At 39.5% G+C, this 14,602-nt stretch overlaps 1 protein-coding gene across 12 annotated transcripts in view; it reads left to right on the top strand.

Annotated features, from left to right (window-relative positions):
• Window positions 1-14,602, top strand: part of LRRC4C (leucine rich repeat containing 4C) — a 587,704-nt gene that overhangs the window by 498,112 nt on the left and 74,990 nt on the right. The window contains exon 1 of one of the 12 annotated variants that reach the window (XM_023927985.2): window positions 11-1,962. The exons of 8 other annotated variants lie outside the window; for them this stretch is intronic. The gene's annotated coding sequence lies outside the window, so the exon portion shown is untranslated. Of the gene's footprint in view, window positions 1-10; window positions 1,963-14,602 lie in introns of those variants that run through there. 3 more of the 12 variants (XM_023927983.2, XM_086892227.1, XM_086892229.1) reach the window with 3 other exon arrangements.

The raw sequence follows: 14,602 nt of genomic DNA, 5'->3' as shown, positions 1-14,602 counted from the left end.
TTTACTGATCACAAGCAAAGAAAAAGGGAAGGGGGCGGGGGGGGGGGGAAGAGAAGAAGAGGAGAGAGGGGGTAAAGAAAAAAAAAAAAAAAATAGTAAAATAAGCTGCAAGAGAGGAAGAAGGGAGAGAACGGAAGGGGAGAAGGAGGAGGGTAGCTAGAGAGACCGGCCCTGGGACATTTGCAAATCCTAGGGTGCCTCTGAAAGGTGGGGAGTAACAGAAAGCCAGAGCGACTGAAAAGCGGAGCTACTCCCAGCAACAGCAGCAGCTGTCAGGAACTGGATTTACACATCCATGCGTCCCTACATGCACACACGGGCAGAATTCAAGCTGCAGCTCATAGGAGGAAGGAAGCGTTTCGGCTGTGCAAAGGGCTATGCATGTCAGGGATGAAACTAAAAGCTGAAAGAAGCGGCTGCGCTCCTGGGACTGTGTCATCTTGGAAGGGAGGGAGGCAGGAAGGAAGGAAGAAAAGGGGGAAGATAACTGGCATGTGGAAGAAGATGGGAGACTAACTCACTGCTGTGCAGAAGGGAAATCCAACTTGTACGTCTGAAATATACCGGGCTCAGCTTGGAAATGAGATCAGACCTGCACTGAAACACAGAAAGGGAGGAGAAGGGAGGCAGAGACGGGAGAGCTTTTATCCTTCTTCCTGTCTCCCTTTCCTTCTCTCCTCAAAGAAGAAACAGAAGTTTATCCGTCTCGCTGCTTCTGGATTCATATAGCTGCTGGACAAAAGATGGAGAGGAAGCTAAAATGAAAAGCAAAGTGTGCTTCTGAAATTTACAGCTAAGAGGACAAATCACATATTCTCGGTTTTCTTCGTGCCCCATCGGTGGAGTTTTAACGTCTGAAGGATTTTGAGAAGCGGGGGGGTGGGGGGGAAGGCGAGAGTGGGCGTTAAAAATACCCATCCCAAGTGTTTAAAAAATAACGAGGTGATGGATTTATTCTTGACAGCTGGTGGGAACCTTGAATTTTTCTCTACTCCCTCCCTCCTTCATTTAATTTAATGTGAAATTATGAAAATGCAGAGGAGTTGGAGGGAAGGCAAAAGGATATAACGTGGAGTTTGAAACAAGGAGAGGGTGCTGATGCTGTGGATTGCTGGCTTCTTGCCGAAATCAAAAATCCAATTGCGCACTGGGTTGTGATTGGAAATCTAATCAGATCTTTGGAGAGGGGGGAGAGAGACTAAAAGTTTATTGTTTTGACAGACAGGAATAAAAATTTCAATGCAAAAGGAGATCCTTTTCTAAAGGAGTGTGGGGGTATAGAGGAAAAGAAGAATGGGAATCCCCATTCTAATGTGGAGACACATGGATTGGATAATTGATAGTGCAGCAAAGAAGGGGGAAAAAGAAAATTGCCTGGCAAGACCTGGATCTTAAGTGTCACAACAAAATTACATTAAAAGAATACAGATGGAGGATTGCTTAAAAGGAAATACAGTTATTTCTGCTCTCCAGAGAAAAAGCAAATAGAGAGCAATGGGGAGCAGTGGAGCCAGAGAGGCAGAAAACCTCAAAAAAAGGAAACTAGGCAAACAATCCACAGTGGAATGAAAAGTTTCAGAAAGGAAAAGGACCATTCATCCTCCTCAAGGATTTTTGTTTTTTTCCTGTTATTTTAAGCCACTGTTCTTCAGTGAAGGTAACCATCGACATTACCACTACAGAAATTTTAAGCAGAAAAGTTGAAAGCCACAGAGAAAATAAAGGACAGAGAAGAAGAAAGCAAATTGCCAGAGGGGGAGAGTTCAGCAGTGTTGGGTTGGATTGGCACCTGTATGGACTGAAATTGCTGGGAAATTGCAATTGGATATCCTTTTTCTTTAATTTTCTTTCTTGTTTTTAATTTTGGTTTGGTTGCTGAAATGAAATAGTTTTCTAACCCCTCCCCCACCCTGGTTTTTCATAATCACTCGGATTTCCAGCTGGATAGTCTTTGAGGATACAGTGAGTACACTTTCCATTTTATTATTTTTTGGAAAAGGAAATGTGCCCCCATTGCCTCTCTTCTTTCACCCTTGTGCCTCTTTTCTCGGTCTTTCCCCCCACCTGCATAAAGAACCTGGCTGTATTTTGATAATGGCTGGAGGGGGGGTTGGGAAGAGAGAAGGGAAGGAATGAGGCTAGAACTGAATTATCACAGTAGCTCAAATTCCTAAAACTCGAGCCTTGATAGGGTGTTGCAGACACCTGCCCGTGTGTCTCTGTAGCATTTGTAAATGTTCACTAGCTAAGAAATCTTTTGAGAAAGCCCTTGCGGGGGGGGGGGGCGGGGGGGTGCTGTCTGATTGCCCAGTCTCTACAAATGGATGCAAGTTGCATGGAATTAGGTGCACAGAGGAGATTTATTTGTTTACTAAGTGTTTAAATAGTTCAAGGCTCTAATTTGAATGCAGGTATCCAGTCTGACATTGCAGATCAATATGGTGTATTAACAGGAACATTTTATAATCGAGCAGGGAGGTGAAGGATGACTTTTGGCGGGAGTGGGGGGTGTGGGGCAGGGGCTTTTAATGGATTTTGAGGATGCAGCTGTGAGAGAAATGACATGTTTTACACTCCATTGCTAAGAAAGGACAGTAACAGGCAGAGAGAGGACATTCTTCTATTGAAGAGGAGTTTAGGGAACTGCTGTACTGGCCACCCATGCCCTCCGGATCTCCTAGGAAATTCTTTGTGGTTTTGTGGTGAATCCTTCAGGGTCCCCGTGGACTTTCATGGCAGTTGAAAGAGATTTACTTGGAATGACCAGCAGTGAGAGGACTCTAAGGTGTCAGGAGACTTTATTTTATTATTATTATTATTATTATTATTATTATTATTATTATTATTGTGGTGGTGGTGGTAATGAAAATAATTAAAAAGTGGCTTGTAAATGCTGGGGTTCACAAATTAGCAATAATGTGTAACAGACCAGTAAATATCTCTCCCTTCCTGGAGAAATGTCGTGTGGGAGTGTGGAATAAAGGGAGGATAACATGATGTTTAAAATAGAGGTCCATGTTTTCCTGTGGGGAAGAGCGCTACTTCCGTCCCCTCACCTGGCATGACTGCATAGCTCGTGGGTAGGGACTTTTCTTTCTTTCCCTCTGTCCTCCCTCACCTTTGCCCTCTTCAACCTCGGCCTTCACATGTTAAGGCTCCAGCTGAAGGTATTAGGCCAAAACTGGTGCAGAATGAGAGGGAGAAACAGCTAATTAAATGAGCCATTGAATAGAAATGGGGTTTTATTGGCTTTTGGGTTTTTTTTTTGGCAAGCAGGGTGCAGAACTAGCTTTGCCACTCTTCTCTAGCAGCAATATTCTGGTGAAGGGGAGAGCAGTCAGGAAGGAAAGAAGTGTTGGTAGATCCAGATTTTAGCTCCTAATTTCTGGCAGCATTTCTCACTTCACAAGCTGCCTGTATGAAACAACACAAAACAAAGCTGTAATTTCCCTGGATAAATGCATAAACCATTATTAGCCTCCTCCCTTTTTCCCCTTCATTCACTTATATCACTACTGTTACTTCATGTAAATGTCCTGAATCTTTTGGCATAATAGAAATGAGAACTTCTGCCTCTCAAATGTGTCCCATGTGCTTCTGTTTGGAGGTCATGCCTCTTAAACATTGGCTACTTGAAAAGGATTAAGATAGGAGCAATTCTGCTCCTAAGGAAATCTCTGGGAGTTTTTGTTTGGCCACGCGAACAAATCAGACCCTTTGTGCAGTTGTGTTCAGAAAAAGAAGAAAGCAGGCACAGCAAAAATTGTTTCTTTCACCTCCAATTACTTTCATCTTTCTCAATATAGCTAAATTGTTTTAGTGTGAAGTGCTTTAGCCTCCTTTTTCTTTTTCCTCTGGACCCATGTTTTCTGATGGGACACTAAATGGGTAATAAGTTTGTCAGCAACTGAAAAAAGTGCAAAATTGTCTCTTGTTCATTCCTTCATTTATCATGGTAAGTCTGTGTCCTGTTGTGGGCTACACTTACATCAGCAGTTGCTGTAATAGAAAAGCTAAATTTATGTTAAGCTGCTGCTCAGTAATTACTGAAGGAAAAAAGAAGCTGGCTAAGGAAAAGGCATCTCCAAGCTTTTCCCTGGATTGCTGTCAAGTGAACACATAAACAGAAAATTTGATAGAGCAGATCCAGTTTTGGACGATAGAAAGCTGTCATAGGTGCCCCATTCATTTTGCACAATAACTAGCAGGATTATTTTCTTGACGTGATAAGGAAGCACTGGGAAATTTTAGTCACCAGTTTGGGCTGAAATAGGCAAACCTTGTCAACATTAAAAAGCTAGGGATGTGTGTCTGCTTCCAAAGAGGCAACAGTTTCACACTTCAGTGAATCATTCACTTAATACAGTAGCCAAAAGACACGTGGAACAACCCAGAGTTTAACTCATTCAATAACGAAGTGGGAATGAGTACAGCATTTCTTGGAATTTGTGCTGAGGCTTATCCAGAGCCCAAAGGGCTGATCATAAAATAAACAGTCAATAATAAACATTCATCCAAACATCCAGCTATGTGAGAAGCAACACTCAGAGTCTAGAGCTGGCTGTGTCTGCTGCTTCCCTCACAGGTGTCTGAGCACAGGTGTGTCATTCAGTGGCATATGTTGGTCCTTAAGGCTGTCTCCTCTTCAAACCATGGCTGATAATTTTGGTAGTGACCCCAGGCAGCTGGGATTTTGGCACTGTACAGGGAGCCATTATGTGTATATTTAGGCACTAGATGCTTGTACAGGAGGAAAGATAAAGCTGCATTGGAAGGTCCTGATATGTTTGGTGTGATTGCTTTCCAGAAGGTCAGAGATCACATACCTCAAACCTCAGGCAAAGTGTAAGTTATTAATGCAAGGGGGTGGCTGGTCTGTGTCTTTTCTCATGTCAGGCATGATTTGTACTGATCTAGAATTGAAGCAGGTTCAGTTTGCTGGAGCGGCAAATTGTGTCACAATATCTCCCAGCCTGATACCGCTGACAAGTGAAAAATGGGATTTCAGATTAGGTGAGACCCAAGAAAAAATGCTGTAGATGTGAGCCAATACAAGCAATTGTGTGGGACTGGAGAAAAACAAAGGCATTCCAGAGGTGTTGCTATGGCTTCCTATATGTAGGCTTTCAGATTATTTGCCTGTGACCTAAAAAGCTGTCTCCCATTTGGCATGAAGATTCTTGCTCTTGCAGTATGAGGAAGGAAGATTTTGGATGGGGCTCAGGGCAGGATTTTAGCACGTTTTGAGAGAGCTTGGTGCTGGTGCAAAATCCCAAGCCAGGCTATCCAAGTTGCAGCCTATTCACTGAAGGAGTGCACTGTGCACAGCAGCAGCATGAGAGAGCCTCCATCTCGGTCTAGCCAGAGTGGCTTCGTGTTGGCTTGGAGATAGGCTTTTGTTTCTGATTGCTAGTGAGGGAACAAGGAGAGAGGGAAGGGTGCTGGAATTAATGCCGTTTTCAGTCTGGGATGAAAATTACTTTAAAGATATGCAATTGGCACCTACTAAGTATTTTCTAGAGTAGTGAAGCTGACTGAATTTTGGGTTAGTATTCTCAGGAGCCTTTCATCCCATTGCCAGCTGCTGTATGAAAATCATAAAGAAAAACAAGCCTCCTGCAGCCCCACAGGATAGCCCAGATGAGAAGGATTTAGGATAGCAGTAGCCATGCTGATCTGGAAGGCAGGCTTGCAGCATGCTCGAGTCTAGCAGCTTGGAGAAGGAGCAGCCCTTGGAAAAGATCCTGCCTCCTGTCATGGCAGAAGACATTGGGGGATTGGCTTGTGACAATTTAGAGTGGTTTATTTAATGATTTTATTCTACAAAGAAAAAAAAGGATACCTGTTATTGAAGTGTACTGTCATGGCCATTTTTTTTGTCCTAAGGGGTAGGAATGGGCACACGAGAGTTGAGATGATTATGCCACTGGTGTGTTTCAGTTGCACATTCACAAGCTGCAATACATGGAAGTGAATTAATGCATAGTTCCTGGTAGGGGGCCTGGGTACTTTGCTATATGTTAGTGAAAAAGGCAAAAATCAGACGCTTGTGCATGCACACAATAAAAGAGAATCAGGATTTACATTTGGTATCCAAGGAAGCGAGAGCAGAATCCTGCAGGGCTTTCTGTTCATTGTTTAAATGTTGCCATAGCGATCTCTCAGGGCACAAGTTACATGTTTTCCACTTCTGGAGTTGAGCTTTCCTTCTCTCTCTGTGTCTCTCTTGACATTCTAAACTACCAGGAATATCTCCACAAGAACTTTGCACAGCAATGGAAAGGGTGCTTGCAGGCTGCATTATCTGATGGCATATCTGCCTATGCTTTTTGCTGATATTTGCTAATTTATTTGAAACCAAACTAGAAGGAGATTGTTGGATAGAAGTGGAGTGTGAGACTTGTTGTTAGGACATTGAGCATATTAGAATATTTTCTGTAGTGGTGATATGTTAATTGGATAGCTGCGGGCAAGCAAAGTGTAGCAGTCACTGACAATTAGAAGCAACAATGAACTTTCCAGGACTGAATATATTCCTTGGGCGTATTAAAATGCATTTCAGGTATATACCATAGCTTGTGTAAATTTAAATATGAATACCACTGTAATAAGTCTTGAAATTTTTGTTTTCACAGTGCTAAGATGAGATTTACCTTTGCTTCTCATGAAAGGGAGAGAGGCAGCATCAGACCACCGAATAAAATCTACCATAGTTTTGCTGCCAAGCTTGTACTTGTTATGTCAGGACTGTGGGGGAGCAATATAACCAGGAACCAGAAGAATTAAAAAGGAAACAAACCACCTTCAAAAAAAGCAGAAGACTCCATCAACAAATATTTCACTTGTGACTAGATAAAACTTACTCAGAAATTTCGCGGCAAGATAAGTAAAATAAATGTTGTTTTCTCTGCAAAACAGCAGCAATTCAGAGCATTCAGTAATGCTCTTTTCCTTTAAGGAATTAGTTAGTTGACAACTATAGAAATATGGGGTTCATACAGTCCTGTGCATTAAAATAATCCTCAGAAATATGAATGTAATTTCCTTTTATATTTGTGTGGACTTCTAGAAGATCCAGGAGTTGGCTTTTATTTCACCATACATATAAGAATGATTACCCAAAGGATCTGACCTGATGCTGAAAAACTGTGATAGTAAGTTCCAGAAAATATTAGTGTCCTTCAGATCTGCAGCACATTTTGATTTTGTTTCCAAGCCTTTCTTCACTTTCATGGCAATAATCTCTTCCCTCCCATGCCACGTTACATGGGAAATAAAGCCAAGCACACAAAGAGCCTGGTTATCGGTGTGGGGGTGTAGCAAGAGTGAGAGTTTCCTCACACCTTAGACATGATCTTAAGCTGAAGACTATCTTAAGACATTAAGCATGCACTTATTCTGTTCATATACTTTCAACTTACCCCAGAATCTTTGCAATGGCAGAAAGGTGGCCATCTGTGACTGCATGGGGGGTACTCACCTCACTTCTCATGCACTATGCCCACTCATCAAATTGCTGAAGATCATCAGATTCCATTGTCTTGATTGGAACTTACTATGGTAAAGAGTAGAGGATGAAAGTTTCATCATGCTGGATCTTCATCAGCTATAGGCCAACATTTTACTTTCTTGTTAATCTCCAAAAACAGCTATTAGTGGACTATTCATATAAGACAAGTCTGTCCATGAACAGGTATAAATTAAATTTCTGTCTTGCAGGAATAAATTAAAAGAATTGTTTGGGGTTTTTTTCACTAATGCCCATTTTTTTGTCATCATTTAGCATTGTAACGTGTATGGGCTAATTGGTTCTGTAGCAATCCTTCCATGCAACCAGTTTAATTCCTTTTAAATTTTTCTTCTGTCATTGTGAGACCATAAACCCAGTTTTGCTCCAGCTCAATCAGATATTTAGTAATTACTTCAGCAGGACTGATCTTGCGCTGTAGGTCTGTTTTTGTTTTTTTCTTTAGTTACAGAAATAAATAATAGAATAAGTATTTATATATACAGATATAAAAAGATGATCCAAATACCATTTTGAGTCAATATGCTACAAGCTTCAAAATTTCCAAAGGTTCCGTGTTCCTTTGCCATCCCTGCTGACATTCCAGGTGTTAGAGCATCTTTTTCATCAGTGTGTTATGGAATAATTGATGAATTAATCTCACTGCCACAGCAAAACCTCATCTTATATTAACAGAAGCAGCTTTTTTCAAAATTACATATTTTAGGTCTGAATTCTCAGTCCTTAGGATGGTGTAATCTCTGTGTATTGATTATGTATGTCAATGAATGAATATGTTAAAGTGTTACAATCAGTTTAACAAAAATCTTATAGTTTAACTTTTAAAAGCTAGAAGAGGCTTTACAGGGACAGAAATAAGTGGGTTAAGGAACCATACTTTTCCCTCCCTCAATACATGTGAGTTTCAAACAAAGTGTACTCAAAATATATTTAATTCCATGGGCTTCTTTTCCAAAGGGCACGTGTGCTGTGTTAGGGGTTCTTAGCTGTTTGGTTTGGCAAGGATTTTCTTTGCCCCTACTCAGTTGTGAGCCCTTGGACAGTTGGACAGGCAGCTTCTTCTACAAGTGGTAATATATTATTTTTCCTGAGGAAAGCTTTTATATTTGTTACATCCTTTAAAGGACTGAGGTTCATTTTTATTAAGGCTGTTGATGACACAGCTACCAGAGGGGAAGGATGGCGACCCCATTAGCCTTTCAGGTTGCTCATATGCAGTGCACAGCCCACTACCTCAATAAGAGCTTTATTGCATTTAACGCCCGTGTGAATTTTGACTGTATATGGTGCAGGGAATTAAAACCATAATGGATTTCTCCTTTGAACCAGAAAGAGGTCAGAAAACTTCACCTTCAGTGAATGTTCATGTTGATATCCCTCTTTCTGTAATGTGCATTTTCCTGAGTGGTCTGGCCCTGAAGATTGAGTTACATACATTAAGTAAAGGCCTGGAGGTATCTGTTAAGGATACTGAATGAAACCGTAGTGGAGAATGGCTTAGTCCTTAGGTAACTTTCCATAACATGTGGAAAAAATAATTGCGTTTTTAATGGGAAATTTCAGGATATTTGAGGATATGTATGAAAATGTCATGCAGCAGTAGTAGAATGTCATTAAAAGTTGCAAAGAAGTATAGATAATAAATTCCTATCACAAAAGGTATTACATCTAATTTAAAATATCATCCAGATAAGATTTTTTTTGTGGCAAAGAAAGACGATGATTGCCTATGGCAAATCAAAGATGAAAAGTAGTCAATGATGCTGCTTCAGAAATACCAATCTTCTAAACCTGAAAAATGAGAAAAAATTATTGTAAAGGACATAAACAGAAGGCTGTGAATACAAACTGGTCAGTTTCTAGGAGTATGTTGTTTTGCCGTAGGAAAACCCAATTCATAAAAGAGTTCATATTTGACTTTGAGTCTGTCTTTGATACAAGAGAAAAGTAAGCAAAAAATTAGCAACTGAACCAAAACTGATATCAAAACAAACTACTACATAGTAGGGAAAGAAGAGGAAATCATATAACAACCTCTATTAAAAAATAAAAGGAGTACAATTGATGTCATAGGACAGAAGTGTTGGGACTGTGTGGTAGTCTTGGAATGCACCAGAAATAAAGGAGTATTACTGTTTTGTTTTTATTTGCCACATCCTGTAAAGAGCTATTGGCAGTAGTGATGTATAACTATCAGAATAATTCAATTACTATTAAAAAAATTATTATTAAAAATGTTATTGTGAGGAGAGAATGCAAATTAAAGGATTTTGGGGAATACTTATTAGGGATAAATATTCTTAAATCAACAGTAATGTTTTACTTTTTCCAGAAAGCTTTCTGGAGTCTGAATCTAGGAAGGATTCTAATGATACGAGTGAAACTTATACGGATGTGGTAACCATTACCATTTCACCTGGCATAAATTTTAGGGAAAGTAACTGAAAATACAATGCAGGATACAACTGGTAGAAACTTAAAGCAGGGAAAAATTTAATGTCAATAGTATGGTGTTTTAGGGGAGTAGTTTCTATGAAGCAAACTACTGGACCCTTTTATATTGCCTGTCTGGTCGATAGAAGTTACCATAAAAACAAAGTACACTCAAACTTTTAAAAACATAGGATATTTATGTAGCTTAGAAGCACTTGTAAGATGATTAAAAGTATTGTGAGAAAAATATTTTTTAATGGATTATGCAGATATTTTAACTCTTTTCACCATAATTGTACCTAACATTGTACCAATGTTCAAGATGAATCACTGACAGAAAATTACACTTATATTAAGTGTGACCTTGATAAGAACATCTGTTAGGATGGTTTTGTGAGGGTAAACTGAGTGAATAAGATTAACTGAGCTAACTGAGAGGACATTTCCCAAAACTGATAACGCTAAAGAGGAGAATTGGAAAAAAAAAAACCAACCCAGAAACAGAAGCAAATCCCTAAGCTAGGAAAAAGCACAAATACACCTCCAATAATCAAAAACAGTAATAAAAAAAAGCCACAAAACAAAGCTTGAATTAGAACCTGAAGGAAACATGAAGCTTTTAAAGCATCAATGGTTGGACAGGTTAGAGAAACAGAGGAAAAACACTTCTGTGATGCTGCCTGACATTGACCCCTTTCATTTCAACCTTTGGCTTGGTCTGACCAAGCTGTGCTGGGCACTGTGAGGAGCCAATGTCCGTCTGATGGAGTGACTGCACAGGGTGACCTGCACCTTGTAAGAGCATGCATGAACTACCTGGGAGTGCTTTCTTCCCAGCCTGTCCATTGGCAGGTAGCATGGGAACAGCCAGAGTTGGAAACCCATGTTTTGAGAGGCAGGGTGAGCAAGTAGGGGAGCCTGAACTCCCAGGAGAGTGGATTTGCTCATTACCAGCACAGCCTGTGAGGATATTTGAGTGATGTTACTTAAGAGGATTAATTATATACAGGTTTTTTTTTACCTTTTTTAGATATTTGTTGCCATTTTTAAAGTGTCTACCTAGTATGAAGATTTTTTTTGTTGCATTGTTGATCCTGAGCTGGCAGACAGTGCCAGTTAATTAAATGTCATTGGCAATTGTGATGTGCTTTCAGTCACATGCATTGATAAGTTTTTCCTTGAGACTAAGTGATGCAGCATGATAAATAAGACAGGCATACTGAGTAATATTGGTTGCAAAATGTTGCTTAAAAGAGAGACAAATTCTGAATGAGATACATTCATCTGTAAAACCAACTCTGAAGAGAATTTGAGATTCCAACAGGCAAGAATTTCCACATGACCTCCCACAGCGCTAGTGTTAAAAAGTATTACGACATTCCAGAGAAACAGAGTAGTGATTTTTACCAATGTCAGTGGGAAAACTGGAATGCTGTTTGCCTTTTAATTTGTCCACATTTTAAAGATTATGTTGAAAATAATAGAGCCACAAAAATATTCAGTGCTGAATAAAAAGGAAAAATTTAGTACTTTACTATCAATCTGTTCATTAAGAAGCTCAAGAACTAATGCTAAACTAAGTTTAAGAGGAAAAAACAGACGTTTAAATGTTTTATAATATAACAAACAAAATTCTAAGAAGAAACAATCGATGGAAGCTGAAATCTCATAAACTCATAATAGAAATTAAGGACAAAATTTTAATGCTGAAATTAATTTACCATTTTTTAAATTTACGGAGAAGTATTTTTGCTATCTCTTGGGGTCCTTGTCTTTGTGGAAGACGGTCGTAGTGAAGTGTTCCTTATTGTGTTTTGTATATTTTGATAATTCAGAAATGCAGAGTAGATGATTCTGAGGTCCCTGTACCTGCAGGTAGAAGGAATGTAGCCTGGGCATCTATAACCCAGCTTCCAAGTCTGTCATCAACAAATATGTGTCTTGCTATGAGCAAAGCACCCTAAAGGATTTCACTCTGCAGTCCATCATTCCCCCTCTGCAGAGGTTGTTATCAGAACACCAAAGAAGTTTTTGGGTCATCTGCTGCTTTATGACAGTACTCTGACTCAGTGCCTTAGACTTCTGCTTGGTTGGAAAGATGTCCTTTGAAATCTGTGAATTTGTCACATCTGAAATGTTCTATAAAGAAGAATTTTGAGAGCTGTGCTGTGGGTGAACAAATACCTTGTGTGTTTACTTGTTCACTTGGTACCCGATCCACAAACTTATTTATGTGACCAAGCTCCTACCTCCTTCAGAGTTCTCTTCGTAGTGTAGAGGTTTAGGTGTTGTCCTTCTGAAACGCTCTTTTCAGCACCCTAGGCTTCCAGCTTGAAGAATTCCATTTGATTAAGCTGACCCAGGTGTTCAACATCTATATCAAAACCAACCAAAAGTATTGTCTCTGAACTTGTATCCAGTTTAGGCTTCTGATATGAATGTGGATATGAATTTCTGCAATAGCTGGTCAGATGGTTGGTACCTATTTTGAAATAGATGCCAGACTACTTTCCACATTTAAATAGAGGTGTCCAAGATGCTCTCTGCTTACAGGACACTAAAGATTGCTTTGAACACTTTTCTTGCTGTGAATTGAAATTGAAATTTGGGACTAGAAATATGCATTTCTGTCTTCATAAAATAACTCCATTAGTGGACTTGATTTTACTCATTTATTTCTCTTCCTAATTCCTGTCTTAGGTTTGGGAAGACAGAGAGGAAGAAAGAATTAAGTGAACTTTCCCCTGCGTCTCTGCATAATAGCTTTTGGTAGCATAGCTGACATTACTTGCAGTCTCAATGGGCTATCTTCTCCTATTTCTAGTTACTTTTCACCTTCCTTGGACACTATTTGCGTTAAAAATTTTTGAAAAAATTGCTGATTGGAATCTAAAATAAATATACATCTTACATACTTACTGGTGAGGTAGGTGTTCACCTTCTCTGTTTGGTATTCTGTATTTCATGTCAGTTTTTTCATATAAATTGACTTTTCTCCATTCATGAACCTTCCTGGAGTAGGGTACAATTTCATTGTTACAGCTGAGTGGTTGTTCCAAAAGGTCCTGGAATGTGTATTCTCTGAGGTAGCAAAGGGCATTCCTAATGTTAGGAAGCTCTGGGTGAGGTTAGAGACAGTTATACTTCCTACCTTGCTACTCTTTTCTTTATTCTCCTTTTTGCACCTTTTCCCCTGCCTTTGGGTAAATACTACTTTTGCAGGAATTATAAAAGTAAATTGGGTGATCTCATGTGCTTGTTTATAGGAGAAAACAGTGTACATCACATGAATACAAAACACTAACCTGCATTGAGCTTGCACTGAGATTGCTGACATAGCTACTGCATGTTAGATTATATTACCCAAAAGCCCTGTTTATAATGACTGAGAATATCTGTCTAGGTAGTCAGTGTAGTAAGCAGAATTTTGAAAATTCATACCCCATCTTAATCCCTATGCATTATTCCACATAGTCTAGTCCTGGATTTTAGAAGGAGACTGAATAACCTTTACTGCTCCCTTACAACAGAAACCAGTAGATGTCCCTGTACTGAAATCCTTTTCTCCAACATCTCTTTCTGCAAATTCTCTTGTCAGAAATTCATGTCACTAATTTCTCAAGCCATTGACCTGGCCTGGGACCAGCCACGTGATTGCAGAGACCAACACAGAACTGGTTTACTCAGTAGGGAATCTGACTGTGATAGGGCTGTTCCTTAATCTTTGACTAGAGATCCTTATGAACTTTTTCTGTCAATAGCTCATCTCCCTCCTCAGTGGCAGCAGAGCTCTGAAGCTCTTTTTCTCACATTGTGGTTCCAAAGAGTACTTTGCTGCCAGAGGTCTCTGGAAGACAAGAACTATCATTGAATGATCGTGGCACTGGGGAGAGGTGTGTGAGGAGACGAGGAAAGTGAGCTGTTGCCTAGTTCTGAGCGTTTCTGTAGCTCTTTTTAATGAAAAGTTAAAAACTTCTAGGATACAACACTGTTCTTGTCAGCTTTTCCATGCAGATGGAGCTATGGACCAAAAGAAGCCTCACTGAAACTAAAACAGATTCTGTATTGAGGTAAAAATGTACTAGAGGAGCTGTCAGTTTAATTTCACTGGCATGAGCTGAACTACTTTCACTGCTGAAGCTAGATATTTCTATAAGTGTATGTACGTGTGTTTAAGTGGATAGATTGCTCTTGAAAGTTTTGGAGTGTATTTGGCCTTATGACATATTAAAGTGATGATTCTTTGCAACTGTGGTTACCTTGTAGAAAAGTAGCAGGGAAATTGTATTTTTTATAGATATTTAGCAAAGCACCCGCTTCCATTTTTTTTTTGTTTTTGTAGGAGTCGGATATAAATCTCCACACATTAGTCATCTAGATCTCTGATGATTTATAACACCAACTACATGGCAGTTAAATAAAAAAGGAACTGCTTTCAGAAAGGTTTAAGACTAAGTTTTTTCCAGAAGAAGTAATGAAACTATCACCCATCTCCCAAAAGCAAGAAAACATAGCAGATCTTGTTTCACATCTCTCTCCCCTCTATCATTTCAAATGATACCGTTTGAAAGGAAAATGCAATTAGGAGATACATTTAAATATAGTGGAATGGTCAGTCTTGTGTACTGTAGTGGGCACCAC

The sequence above is a fragment of the Cyanistes caeruleus genome, chromosome 6 (genome assembly GCF_971803275.1).
Source record: "Cyanistes caeruleus chromosome 6, bCyaCae1.hap1.1, whole genome shotgun sequence".
NCBI classification, from domain to species: domain Eukaryota; kingdom Metazoa; phylum Chordata; class Aves; order Passeriformes; family Paridae; genus Cyanistes; species Cyanistes caeruleus.
Note: the sequence above shows the minus strand (reverse complement) of the source record. Positions and strands in the feature narration are given on the sequence as shown.